This window comes from Lates calcarifer, linkage group LG10 (genome assembly GCF_001640805.2).
Source record: "Lates calcarifer isolate ASB-BC8 linkage group LG10, TLL_Latcal_v3, whole genome shotgun sequence".
Taxonomy (NCBI): Eukaryota; Metazoa; Chordata; class Actinopteri; family Centropomidae; genus Lates; species Lates calcarifer.
This window is the reverse complement of record NC_066842.1, coordinates 23544750-23559017: the sequence shown is the minus strand read 5'-3', so window position 1 is coordinate 23559017 and position 14268 is coordinate 23544750. Positions and strand designations below refer to the sequence as shown.

At 38.4% G+C, this 14268-nt stretch overlaps 1 protein-coding gene across 1 annotated transcript in view; it reads right to left on the bottom strand.

Moving 5' to 3' along the window:
* The window catches only part of kiaa1549la (KIAA1549-like a), a 97210-nt gene that overhangs the window by 64668 nt on the left and 18274 nt on the right, over positions 1-14268 (bottom strand).

Here is a 14268-nt window from a genome sequence, read left to right as displayed (position 1 = left end):
GTCAAAATAGGATCCAGATGAATGTCGGGACCCAAGGTTTCACAGCATAGCATTGTATTATAATGAAATGATCAATGTTACTCATTTCACCAGTGGTTTTAATGTTGTGGCTGATCAGAGTACACATTTATGCATATTCTTCTTTCTGTTCTCTGTCTCACACACAATTATCCAAAGGGATTAAAAAAAAAAACACTAAAACTACGACTGTGGAAAAACTGTAATATTGTCTAAAGTAGGTCACTTATGTTTTTAGAGGATAAAGCATAGGGAATTAATTTAGATGTTCCAGAGTACATAAATTAGGACACACTCACACACACATACACACACACCCTAATCAGCTATGATTTCACAGATACTAATCTGATCTGTTAGGTTAGCCATGCCAGCTCATGGATTTTTTATTCCTTGAACATATACAACTGCACAGGCTCAGGCTCAGCTCATAGCTAAGATTGAAATATATTTCCCAAGCCAAGTTTGGTGTGAGTTATTTGTACATAATGACATAATATCCATAATATAAAATCCATACATAATTATGGAGTCATTTTACATTTTTAAGTTTGACATCCAATTAGAAAGATACAGTACATGGAAATGAAGTAGCACATATATAATCCAGTCATAGCATTTAGTTTCAGCCATTATCTCCATTCTGTGAAATGTCTTCATCTCCTCTGTAGCTTCAACACAGCCTGAAGGTTTGGTGGACTGAGGCACTGCAACATTTTCATGTAGCTAAAACTTCAGACACAGTGTGGACATCCTGCTCGTACAGCTGTTCTGTATGTACAGTCTAACTTCAAAGGCCCTCAATAAAAGCTGACCTGAAATCACTTTACTTAGTAATTATCTAATACATACCATTGTTAATGGAGTCACATGTGGTGATGATCCTACCAAGAATTATCAACAGTGCAGCTCCCGTTTTTTTTTTAACAAGACCACTGATTCAATAGTCAACTATTTGTTTCTTTGAGAAAAGGGACATATGTGTGTAGATAGTTACTAGGACTCAGTCCCTTTGAATGGAATAATGAATGGATGCATTGATAGATAGGATGGATGGATCAATAGCTCAATGGATAGTGGGAAGGATGGAAGTACTGTACCATATGCATATCTGTTAGCAGTGTTTTCTCCTCCAACAGTTCGCCACCTGGTCAGGCTGAGAGCAACATATGTGGTTACCATCAGACCTCTGACAAAACACTAGGAAAGAGGAACCTCCACTGAGAGCAAATATGGACAGGATGGACGGATGGATGGATTGGATGATGGATAGTAGAACATAAAGTATGGATTAAAATGGATAAATGAGGATCAGAGTAGTACTGACCTGCTTTATCTGTTTGGACAAAACACAGAGGACATTTTTGTCTATTTCCATGTTAGAACATTCGGTTTATAGCAGATTATGAGAATCATCTCACAGAAACAGTGCACAAAGCACTACTGGAAGTTTACAAGGCTTTATACCAATGTCATGTTATGTATTGACCATAGTGTCTTGCCAGTTGGCACTGTTTCCGCTGATGTCCTGCCGAATCACTGTAGATGCCAAGTCAATCCTGTAAAGCCTTACCAGGTCACTATGAACTTCCTGACTATTCAGAGTAGCTGTTCCCAGGCACCTATGATAATACAGTGGTAAATGTCTACAGGCTATGGCCATGATTTTCCCTTCCTCAGTCAGAGAGGGAGTGCTGGTAGTGTGTTGGTTATATGTTGGAGCTGTGAGCCAAGCAGAGCTGATCCATGCTGCCTCCCTGACTGTGAGCAGGACAGGTGGTTAGGAAGTGTTAGAATGGTTTTGAGCCAACTGGTTTTCAGCTCAGAGAAGCTCAGAGGGAAAAGTTAAGAGGGGGAGTCTCCTTAGCTGAATCTGCCAAGTAGCCAACTGGTGGCAGGTTTTCATTATAGTATTTATGAAATGGCCAGATGAAATATGGTTTAATCTCAGGCAAGATGTTTCTATAAAACTACACCAGATTGGTCAACAGTAGAGAGTGTCACATGATCCACAACGATCCAAACTGGAGGATCCCGCTTAACCTGGCAAGATAGTGTTAAAAGATATATGAGGGCCCTCTGTAATGCTAGAGGTGCCTATTACTCGTCATTAATAGAGGATAATAAGAACAACCCCAGGTTTCCTTTCAGCACTGTAGCCAGGCTCTATAGATCCACGCATCCTTATAACCCTCAGCAGTGATGAATTTATGAACTTTTTTAATGATAACTTCTATTAGAGACAAAATTTATCACATCCCTGCCTTCAACCAACACTGATTTATATCACAACACAGGATCCATAGAATCAGCTGCGAAATCTAACTTAGACTGTTTTTCTCCCATCAACCTCCACCAGCTCACTTCAACCATGTCTCTTAGACCCCATCCCAACTAGGCTGCCTAAGGAAGCTCTGCCCTTAATTTGCAATTCTGTATTAGATATGTTAAATCTGTCCTTATTAACAGGCTATGTGTACCACAGTCATATAAAGTAGCTGTAATCACACCTCTTCTAAAAAACTCCACTCTGGATCCAGACATATTAGCCAACTATAGACCTATATCTAACCTCCCCTTCCTTTCTAAGATCCTGGAGAAAGAAGCTGCAAGTTCGAGGATTTTCAGTCAGGATTTAGGTTGTATCACAGCACAGATACAGCACTTGTAAAAGTTACAAACAGCCTCCTAATCGCATCAGACAACGGACTTGTTTCTGTTATGGTCTTGTTAGATCTCAGTGCTGCTTTTGATATGATTGACCATCACATCCTTTTACAGAGACTGGATTGGCATTAAAGGCCTTGTACTAAACTGGTCCTATCTATCTGATAGGCTTCAGTTTGTACATGTTAACAACTACTCCTCCATGTACACAAAAGTTAGACATGGAGTTCCACAAGGGTCAGTGCTTGGACCAATTCTTTTCACCTTGTATATGCTTCCCTTGGGCAACATTATCAGGAGACACTCCATAAATTTCCATTGTCATGCAGACGATACACAGCTTTATCTGTCAATGGAACCTGATGAAACCAATCAGTTAGCCAAACCAGGCTTGCTTTAGGGATATTAAGACTTGGATGACAAGCGATATTTTACTGTTGAACTCAGATAAAACTAAAGTCATTGTACTTGGTCCTAAACACGTCAGAAATATATTTTCTAATGATGTAGTTCCACTAGACGGCATTGCCCTGGCCTCCAGCTCCACTGTAAAGAATCTGGGAGTCATCTTTGATCTGGATATGTCTTTTAACTCACACATAAAACAAACTTCTAGGACTGCCTTCTTTCACCTGCGTAATATCACCAAAATGAGACATTTTCTGTCTCAAAAAGATGCAGAAAAACTAGTCCATGCATTTGTTACTTCCAGGCTGGACTACTGTAATTCATTATTATCAGGCTGCCCCAACAAGTCTCTAAAGACTCTGCAGCTGATTCAAAATGCTGCAGCACGATTACTGACAGGAACTAGGAAAAGAGACCATATTTCTCCTTTGTTAGCTTCTCTACATTGGCTCCCAGTCAAATCCAGAATAAAATTAAAAATCCTTCTCCTCACTTACAAAGCCCTTAATGGTCAGGCTCCATCTTACCTTAAAGATCTCATAGTCCCCTGCATTCCCACTGGGACACTCTCCCAGAATGCTGGTTTACTGGTGGTTCCCAGAGTTTCCAAGAGTAGAATGGGAGGCAGAGCCTTCAGGTATCAGGCTCCTCTACTGTGGAACCTTCTCCCAGTTTCAGTCCAGGAGGCAACACACTCTGCACTAGGCTTAAAACTTTCCTCTTTGATAAAGCTTATAGTTAGGGTTGGCTCAGGCTTGAACCATCCCTTAGTTATGCTGCTATAGGCCTAGACTTCTGGGAGATCTCCCATGATGCACTGAGCTTCTCTCTCTCTCTCCATCAGTATGGATTCATATCCCATATTACATGTTACTAAATCAATATCTTCCCTTTCCCGTAGCATTGTGCTCTGTCTGTCAGCGCGTGGTGGGATTTGTTGGGTCTCTCTCTGTAAATACCTATTTTAAAGAGCATGGTCTAGACCTGCTCTATATGAAAGGTGCCTTGAGATGACTTTTGTTGTGATTCAGTGCTATATAAATAAAACTGAACTGAGCTGAATTGAATTGATAAAAACACCTCATTAGTCCAGTTGTGGTCACAGGCAGAAAATAGTAAATGGTAAATGGACTTGTACTTATTTAGCACTTTTCTAGTTGTATTGACCACTCAAAGCGCTTTACACTGCGCGTCACATTCACCCATTCACACACACATTCATACAGCGCTTGAAGCGAAGTGCTCGAACACAACTGCACCCATTCACACACCGATGAAACATCGTGGCAACGTGGGGTTCAGTATCTTGCCCAAGGATACTTTGGCACGGAGAAGTTGAGGATCGAACAGCTGACCTTCTAATTAGTGGGCAACCCACTCTACCCCCTGAGCCACAGCCACCATCTAACCTAAGAAACTGATGAAGCAATGGAACACAATGAGATGTAATTTTATGTAGGTAGCGATGTGACCCACCCAAAATTTACGTATGCATATTTACAGTAGTTGTCTCTCTGCTGTTTTGAGATGGACATAGGGAAGAGTTGCATTAGCTTTTTACTGGTTTAATATATAAGGCTTATGGGAGCTATACATTAAATATGTAAAACTAAAACAATCAATGAACAGATGCCAAAACAGAGTAAAAGCTGGGTGGAATTGTGGATAAGTAGGTATATTTTACATAAAATCATTGCCCTTATTTTAAGCTGTTTCCGAAAGGTTATTTTAGTATAGTATTGCATTCTACGTAGAATGTAAATGCAGGTTAACTGAGGAATGAGTCATTTGAAGATGAGAAATATGTTTTTTATCCAGTGCCAATGTATTTAAATTAGTGAGTTTTTGCTTTTAACTTGTTTTTAAAAAAGCCTTTTTAGTTAGAGTGGGAGTGCTGGTAGCAAGTCAAAGTGCTCATATACTCATGATGTGATACGAGACTCAGTGGGAGTAAGCATGGTCCCAAGCCAAAAGATTTTGTCCAACAGAGTGAGGCCCATCCAACAGGATGGACATGCAACCATTTCCTGGATCTATTCAGGGCATCCATCTGTCTGTGTGGAGGCGAGACCAGGAAACGATTTGGATGAATTGTCAAATGAATGGATGGTCAGGTAAAAAGATCGATGGGGGACAGGGGAAGAATGAAAGTCATGACTATACTGAAAAATACATAGAGATGTTTTTCATGTTAATTTTTGGGGGGTTAGTCTTTGTCATTAGTTTGACCTTTTTACATTTCCACATTCCAAAAGATTAGTGAAACCAGAGCTGTTACTTTGATAGGCTTTGACAGCACTGAAACATTCCGCAGTGTCCATCTGTATGTGAAAGACAACAAAACTTCAGTCAGGACCCAAAATAAGCTGATGTATGGATGATAGCATAAGGAAAGGTGTGGCATCATAACATTACATGGATTTCTGTGCCTGATTCTAATAATTTCTCTCACAGTGTAGCAACAATCATGAGAAGTTTGTTATTCTCTGAAGGATTGACAGTGAGTAGAATTTAGAAAACTGTGTGTGTGTGTGTGTGTGTGTGTGTGTGTGTGTGTGTTTTCTCAGTAAGACTCAGAGGTGACAAAAGTGTGAGAAAACTGCCTGACAACAACATCTTCCCATTGTGTGAACTGACAGCAACAGAAAATCATATCAAATCATCACTAGACAGCGAATATAAATGGGAAGAACATTTTCAGCTTTAATAGTTCTGAAAATTTAATAAATCTAAAAATTGGTCATTGCAAGAAAAAACTAAAATACTTTTTTCTCATGATAATCCATCCATTCAACCAAGTCTTAACCTTCACACAGCTCTTTGAATTTGTGAGAGCCAGCCAAAATGTCCTCACAATGTAGACATGTCAATACAACAATGGGTTTGGGCTAGATTTTTATCACACAAACATAAAAGACATGTACAAACAAACACACACATTATAGATACACTGTCACTGGACATGTTAATACAGAAACAACAATCACTTCCATTCCTTCTGAAGATTCTGGAAGACTGGATTGTCAATATCATCAACTCTCAGGGTTGAGAATCAGGTGGGAATTATTGGGTCTCCCTTTGTACATATAATAATATAAAGAGTATGGTCTAGACCTGGTCTATACAGTACTGTGCAAAAGTTTTCAGCACTATATGAATAAATTTGACTTGATGCAATACCAAAGGTAAAAAAATCATAAATATACTGTATATGAGATGGAGTAGGTTTTTCCTTTCCTGCTTTCGTGTATGTATGTGTGCTTGTGTGGTCTCTGGGTGGGGGTGGGGAAGCACAAAATGTCAAGCTTAAATGCCATTTTCACAGCTGTTTAAGTCAAACATTCTTGGTGTTTGGGTCAATTCAGAGCTAAGCATAAAAAACTGTCAAGTTGTGTCACGCAGTTACTGCAAATTGCTTAAAATGAAAAAGTGGGTAATTGCTGCCTTGTTGCCTCTCTGGTTTCAGATGTGTTTCATAATGAACAATTTCAGAACTTGAGAGCTTTTTGAACCATCCATGCTCAGTTTCTACTTCAGGACACTTGTCAGGCTCTGATAGTCCAATAACCTCCAAATCAAGTTGGAAACAAAAAAAGAAGTCTTATAATATGCTAATCATGAGATACCCCTGGTTATATTCATACGCATGAAAGAAACTTACTAGACTTGTCAATATGTCAACCTTACACATCAAAACATAAAACGTCAAACTAATGCCATCCAAATGCCAGGTCAGTCAGAAGATGAAAAGAAATAATGCAGAGACTAAACCTATTTGAGGTAACAGTAAATCAACAGTCCATTTCAGCTTGACAGCAGGGCTGCTTAAGCTGCTGGGTCTCCACAGCAACTGCAGTGATGCTGTCACCAGGGTAACCATTACCATAGATAAGAAGGGAAGCAAAGTGTTCTGTGCCTTTGTGACGTCTGTCCTGTCTGTTGTATATCACCCTAAAATACAGCTGTAATGACAAGAAGGTGTAAGAAGGTATATGATTTTATCAAAACAAACACAATATCAATTTCACTCAACAACTTTTGACTTTGAAAGTGAGCAGAGTACAAAATGAATTTGTGTAATTTAATAAACGGGAAAAATATATTGACAAAGATTTTATGGACCAAAAATATCTGCTGATAAACTGAAGTAAAGAGCAAACATGTTTTTTGCAATGTACAGTATTTCTTATTTCTTTTGGGCTTTGGCTTCCACTCAAAATAGACCAGAATAAACCAGACATCCACAATACAGAAATCAGATAAAGCCCAATCTATACTTGCATCAGTGCCCTGCATTTACACAGCTTATAATAAGAAGCAAAATTAGACATTATTTTTAATGACAGGATGAAAACACATATGAGGACCTAACACACTGTGGCAGCAGTTCAAAGATAAATGATAAATCGACCCATACATTTTTTTATTAATCTGTCATAATAAAATTATGATCACCGGGGCATTTTAGGGAATGCTGGCTGCATGAGCAAGGGACACAGCAGAGACCAAACAGACACAAACAAAATGTTTGCTCTCATTTCATTTACTCACACAGGCTGTAAAAATAATATTAAAATTAAATATACTAAATGTTATATTTCAGCTATAGGTTCAGTGTTATTAGGAAGGGTCAGTGGTGATGAAAACAACACAAATAAGAGAAGGTGTGAGATGGAGATTATATTTAGACCTCCTGTTTGATGATCTCACCCCTACAGAGTGACCAACATCAAAATATCCAACACTCTTTGAGCTATATGGCAAAATATCACACACCATATGAAATTAAACCTTGTCTCACATGGATTTTTATTGCCCCTGAGATCTAGCAAACTGATTAATTAATGTTAAAATGTATTAGCATTAAAAGAGAGATTCCACTATTTTTCTGCCCTGAGATATGGACTTTTAAGTATTGTCTTGACTGGACAAATTTCTCTGCTATAGTGGGTTATATTGGGCTTTAAAGTTCAAAGTATGAAACAGATGCCGATTTAAATATAAACCAAATGCAACTGTGCTCTATGTGTTGTGGTACAAGAATAAGCTGAGGATCTTTGTTGCATACCCTCAACTGCTGTCATACTGCATGGTATAATGTTATAACCAAAGACATAAAGAAACCAACTAAAATCTATTAAATTCAGCCTTTGTTTTAGTTTGAAAACAGGTTTGTTGTTTTACCTAGCGTCCCTGGTTTTGATTACTGTTAATCTAGATAAGTGTATATAACAAGGCTGTGGCTCTCACATTGCAAACAGGAAGAAAACCTGTAAGTGTTAGGATGGTAGAACAATGAATGGCGAGAAGTTGGATATTCATAAAAGAGATTAATAGAACAGAAAGAAAGGGAAAACAGACATGTTTTAAGATCACTCCCTCTCTGTCATGCACGTCAAGAGAAGCTCAACACAATACAATACAAACTGTAGTTCAAGTGATTGTGGACTATTTGAGGTAGAGCAGCACTGTTGGCATGTCAGAATAAATACATCTGTCAAATAGCTAGTGGCAGATTATCATTACAATACATTTCTGAAAAGTTGGCAGGAAAATAATAAGAATTTCACCTTGTAGGCTGCTGCAAACTGCCAGGTGTCTAACAGGAAACAAAATAATACAGGGCAGTCTGTTGGGATATCTATTATTGCTTGGTTGGGGTGTATCTGCCCAGCTCACCTCCCCTGTACTGCTTTGGTTCTTATCAGGCATTGTCTAGAATTATTTAGGTAGTCTGGCTGCCACCTCCTCCTGCCATGTCATTCTACTGCCTTTTAGACTGATTATATTGTTTGGAAACCTGTAGTTACTCAGTTAATTAGTTGCCTGGTTAAAGAGACAAGGTGTAGTGTGCTCATCACCTGTTTTTAGAGATAGATATCAGTGGCAGTGTGTCTATTTGTAAGACATGAGAATATCAGAGAATTGTTCAAACTTAGTTTTTATTTTTGTACATCACTTTAGTTAAACCTGCAACTGTTCTTCTTTGTTTTGTTTCTGTTTCTTTTTTGTGTTTTTGTTTTTTGTTGTTTTTGTTTTGTTTTGTCTTAGGTGCAGCAGAAAGAATTTATGGACACAACACTCAATCATTGCTTACCAGCAGCTATAGGATAACATTATCATTCATTTGCACAATACCTGCCCACCTGGTGAATGTAAATTGAATACTCTATTTCTTTTAGCTCTGTTTTTGGCCTCTACCAACTCCTGAGGAAAATATTTGACTCTTCAGTTGCTAAATGCTCCACTGTTTTCACCAAGTGGCTTACTGTAACCATCTGGTGGTATGTTGTATGGCTACAGTGGTTCTTCTTCCTAGGCAGCTGCCTGCTGCAGTCAGAGCAGTAACATTTTGGGACAACATTATTACTTAAATTAAAGCAAAACTATGTATATTCTGCTGAATAGGCATCTTAAATTTCACTTTAAGATTCTCTTGAATGAGCTGTTTTACAAACTTTATTATTTGGCAACTTGACTTGTAGCCAGTGGAATGGGACCACAAACAAGACACAGTAAATATGTCCCATGAGGCCTGTACTACGAAGCAAGTTCAACATACCCAGGATATCTTTTTGTTATCTGGCTTCACTAAACTTAACAAGTTTAGTCCATATTTTCAACTCATTAAGTCAAGCCAGGATTTCCAGAGCACGTTGACATGAGAGACCAGAGTTGTTAATTACAAGCAACGTAGTCAGAACTGAGTAAATTACTTAATATGAGAAGAGACGCTTATATCTGCAGGTATATTTGGTTATAGCAATGTCAAAAAATTCTGTTTAAGAGGGTGAAATGTAAACAATGTGATCACATGACTAGAATAGAAAAGGAACACTAGAAATAATTTCCAATTAATAAAGGCAGGCTATGGATAGATTGTAAATAAGTAGGCCTACAAAAATAATTGTTTCGTACTGCTCTTTAGTCTGATGGTGATTTATTCCAAGTTACTCTGAATATGTGATACAGATGAAAACTTACAGTAAAGTCAGATTGTTTCTGCTGCCAGAGAAGAGAATTGATGTCTGACTGAAATGTTGATTTATAATCGATTATTATGGTTTTCCAGTGATGTGATTGGTCAGTAGTTGGGCTGTTTTGATCTGATCCTCTGAACAGAACATGCTCTGGAGGAGGTAAGCTATTCAGCATTAGTTATCATGGTAATTTACCCTGCTAAGACTGAAACCTGACTGAAAACCCAGAGTTAAACTTGAAGTTATCTCATTAACCTCAAATCCTGCTTCGTAGTACAGGCCTCAGAAGTCATAGACCAAATAAAGTTGTATAAAAATCCATAGGATTGGATGAATTGAGCAAGAATTTGTTTTATGTCTTATAAATTGAACTCTTCATCTGTTTAAAACTGATTTTTGCTGCTTGTTAGTGTGCTATCACCTCCGACACTCAAACAGAGTAGCACAGGGAGCACACACATTAGTTTTACATTCTGGAATACAATGGAACCAATACATTTTATTATTCTGAGAGACACATTTTGTGTATTAAGCACTGTATATGAAATAAGAGAAACTAACTTCATTGTGAGGAACTACAAACTTCTCAGACTGAATGTCATGATATAGAATTGGTCTAAAGAAGATATGTGGTAGCTAATTAAGACACACAGAAATGAAATCAAAGTATGTCATGTCTCAGAGATGTTTACCTCTAGGATTAAACTTGATAATTACATAAGCACACACCCTCAATAGTCTATGCACACCTTAAGAGCCTGAAAGAGAATGTGAACATGGCTCATTAAAACACAGACACACACAAAGAGGTAAAAATATCAGTAAGGCAGTAAGTATGCAGTCATGCAATAATTAAGACAAACACACACATAGGCAGGCAACAGAAGGCAGCATGGTGTCTCATCTGTGCTCCTTTGTCACAGAGTCCCTTGTGACTGGCTAACATGGTCATGCGACTAGCTCTGGGGCACTTGGTAGGTCAGCCAGTCTAGCACTGAGGAGATATCCTGGACTGTTGCAACATGCATGTACATACATGTGCACATGAGCACACAGACCTTAATTGACAAGTGCACTGCCAACACACACACATACAAACTCACACAAGCCAGCAGACATTTATTCAGAAGAAGACTCCAGCAAAGGAACAGTCAGGCACTCACAAACAGTCAGACAGACTCGCATCTTCCTGAGACACCCACTCCAGTAATAACAGATAACAGACACTCCGCCATCTCCACGCATTCCTGTGTTCACCTGTCACATTTACCAAGACCTAGAAAGTACCCATCTGATAGAACAAAGACTAAAAAACAAACACTGAGTGCAAGGCTTGTTCAAATTGTAGTAAAAAGTCTGAAATACTTATCATAAGAGATTGGTTTATGTTCAAACCTTTCAGGGGGCTGGGGAAATGGAATGCAGACCTATTGGTGGAAAGACAGGAACAACAACTATGGGAAACTATTACAAGACACCCTGAAAGAAGCTTGAACATATTTGATAGCAACATCTCCAAGGCTGGCAAGGCTGGAGATTAGTTGTGGTTGTGTACAGACAAGCTCAGACTGAGCTGAGGCTGTGAAGCAAAGAGGCAACAGACTCTGCATACATTCTTAAACAGTTCTCAACACCCTCCCAGCTGGCTGAAGCTAATGCTGGTACTGTGTTCAGCAACCTCCCATCTGGCCAGTGTTATAGCTGCTGTGCTGTGCTTGCTGTTCCTGATGGCCACCTGAAACAGTGCTTGGTGTCACACCAACAGTGTGTCACATACAGAGGGGTGAATCTCCAAGATTACAGCTAATTATCTGTCTCTTCACCAGATTCTGCACCTCTTCAGTCATTGTGTCTCATTGTTGATATCCAATATCCTGCTCCAACAGCATTGAAAGCATTGTGAATGGAAACATTTAACCAGATTATACACACTACACAGCCTGTTGCATTACATATATTCAAATATGTCACCATGAATAAAATAAAAGTGTCTTTCATTTTCTGTTACTCTGTAATTAACAAATTAAGTCAGAAGCACAAAAGTGTCTGCATATACTTTTTCTTTTTAATAATCCTGTGTTTTTCACCTTGATTGTTGTATCATTTAGCCAACACCAAGTTTTTCTAAAGTTTCTAACTAAAGTTCAGTACAGTAATTATCATGCTTATTGTGTCATCAACCTGCTTGAAAACCACACATCTACCAAGGAATGCATAACCAAGACTTTGACTTAGAAACCACATGACAGTTTGGTAGCATCCATCTGAAGTCCACCATGAGGAAGCTACTGCCTCCAGACACTGCTGACTGGAAAGTGAAACCAGTGAAGTCTCCAGCTATGACAAGACAAGTCAAGCTCAACTGGGCTAAACAAATCATTACCTGCTTATGACTGGGTTGATGCCAAAGTAAGTAAATTTAATCTGTAAAGTTCAGGAGATATCCCAGGACTTGGTAGTGGTATGATAATTTATTTTACCAGCTGTTAGTTAGTTTGATCATCTTTACATGTTTATTTTTATTCAATCATTTTTCTATGTTAGTAGAAGGGTAGTTAATAAAATCATATATATCCAGACGGAGTCGTTGTGTGTGTTTCTTCGTAGTAGACAACTGGATCCCTTTAATCAGAAGTTACAGTTAAAGATACTAGACTGATTGGATTTACTATATTTATTTAATAAACTTGTTAATATTGGTATTGGAATTAGTATCAATGAGGTGGTGCCCTATAAGACTTTCTAAACCATATGACTAATAGAGCCAGACTAATGATTATTTTATAATCATCTGGGTACATAGGCAAGTATGTAGAAAATGCTGTTCACATTTAAGTTACTTGTCAAAGTGTGCATGTTGCTAGTATTGTATATCACAAGCCTTAAACATGCACACCCCTCTCAAATCATAATGGCCTTTTCTCATTTTAAACAAATACTGAGCATTGCAGTTCATTCCTCACGTTGAAAACAGAAGCTAACAATACATCTCCAATCAAAATCATTTCCCCTCAAGGTCTGCCTACTCACTTGTTCCAGAGCTGAACATTTGAGCTTGACAATTCATTCCTGACCTTGGGAAAAGCAAAACTCTTAAGCCAACATGGATGAAAAGGTCAGAATTGGTCTGACTAGAAAAGGTTTGAATATCTAGAATTTTCATGACAGCTGCTGATGAAGAGGAATGGACTATGTAAATGGGCACTGACCACTAATCCTCTGATTAGTGGCCGACCTTCTAACATTTCACTATTTTCAGGTACTTTTTACAGATTTTATTTCTACTTCAGTACATGATTTGTACATTTTTAAAATCTACCTTGGTTATCTAATGGTGGTCATCACCACAAACTCACACACACACACACACACACTCAACTGTGGGGGCACATAAACCGCTGCTTCTCAACATTGTTCACACCGTGCATGGGCTGAATGGTGTTGAGAGCATTTGGAGAAACCAAAAACAATTCTGAGGCATCTTATTCAAATGGCGGTATGGCCCAGGAAACAAAGAGATTATGGACCGACATAATCTGCTGCTAGCTCACCCACAAGTGCACAAACACACAAATATACAAAGAGCAGGAGGTTGGCTCTGGTCCGTCATAGATTTCACTTTTACTATTCCATTGTTATTCAACTATGTACATCTTGCAATAACGTACAGTGGCATCATCCTCTCTTCATTATGAAAATGTTATTTACACTGCTGTGGAAAATGACCAAAACAAGGTCAATAGATTTTCACTATCTAATATATTCTAATCTGCTCCCTAAACTCGCTGTTTCTACACGACATGTGGAAGCGTTACAACCATGGGTTGTATAAATCAGGGTTTGGTACTAAAAGCTGAAAGCTAAGTGAGCTAAGAAGAAATATATTATGCTTTATTTTCCTAAACAGCAGTCTACATATTTCCTTTGTCCTTTCAGCTCATACTGTGTAAGATGATCAAGCACTGCAGGTCAGTGACTGCAGAGCAGCACGACAGTAAATACTGAGAAGCCTAATGAATGTTAAGGATGAAGGATTTCACCTATTTTCTCTTAACCAATAAGTGATGTCAGCTTCAATTATGCTAATGAAACTTTTATGTATTGGCTGTAATAGCTGTTACAATACAAACCAGTTGGCCTTGGAAATAACTGTCTTCAATCCTGGTTCATACACAATTTCTTTCAAAAAATAAAC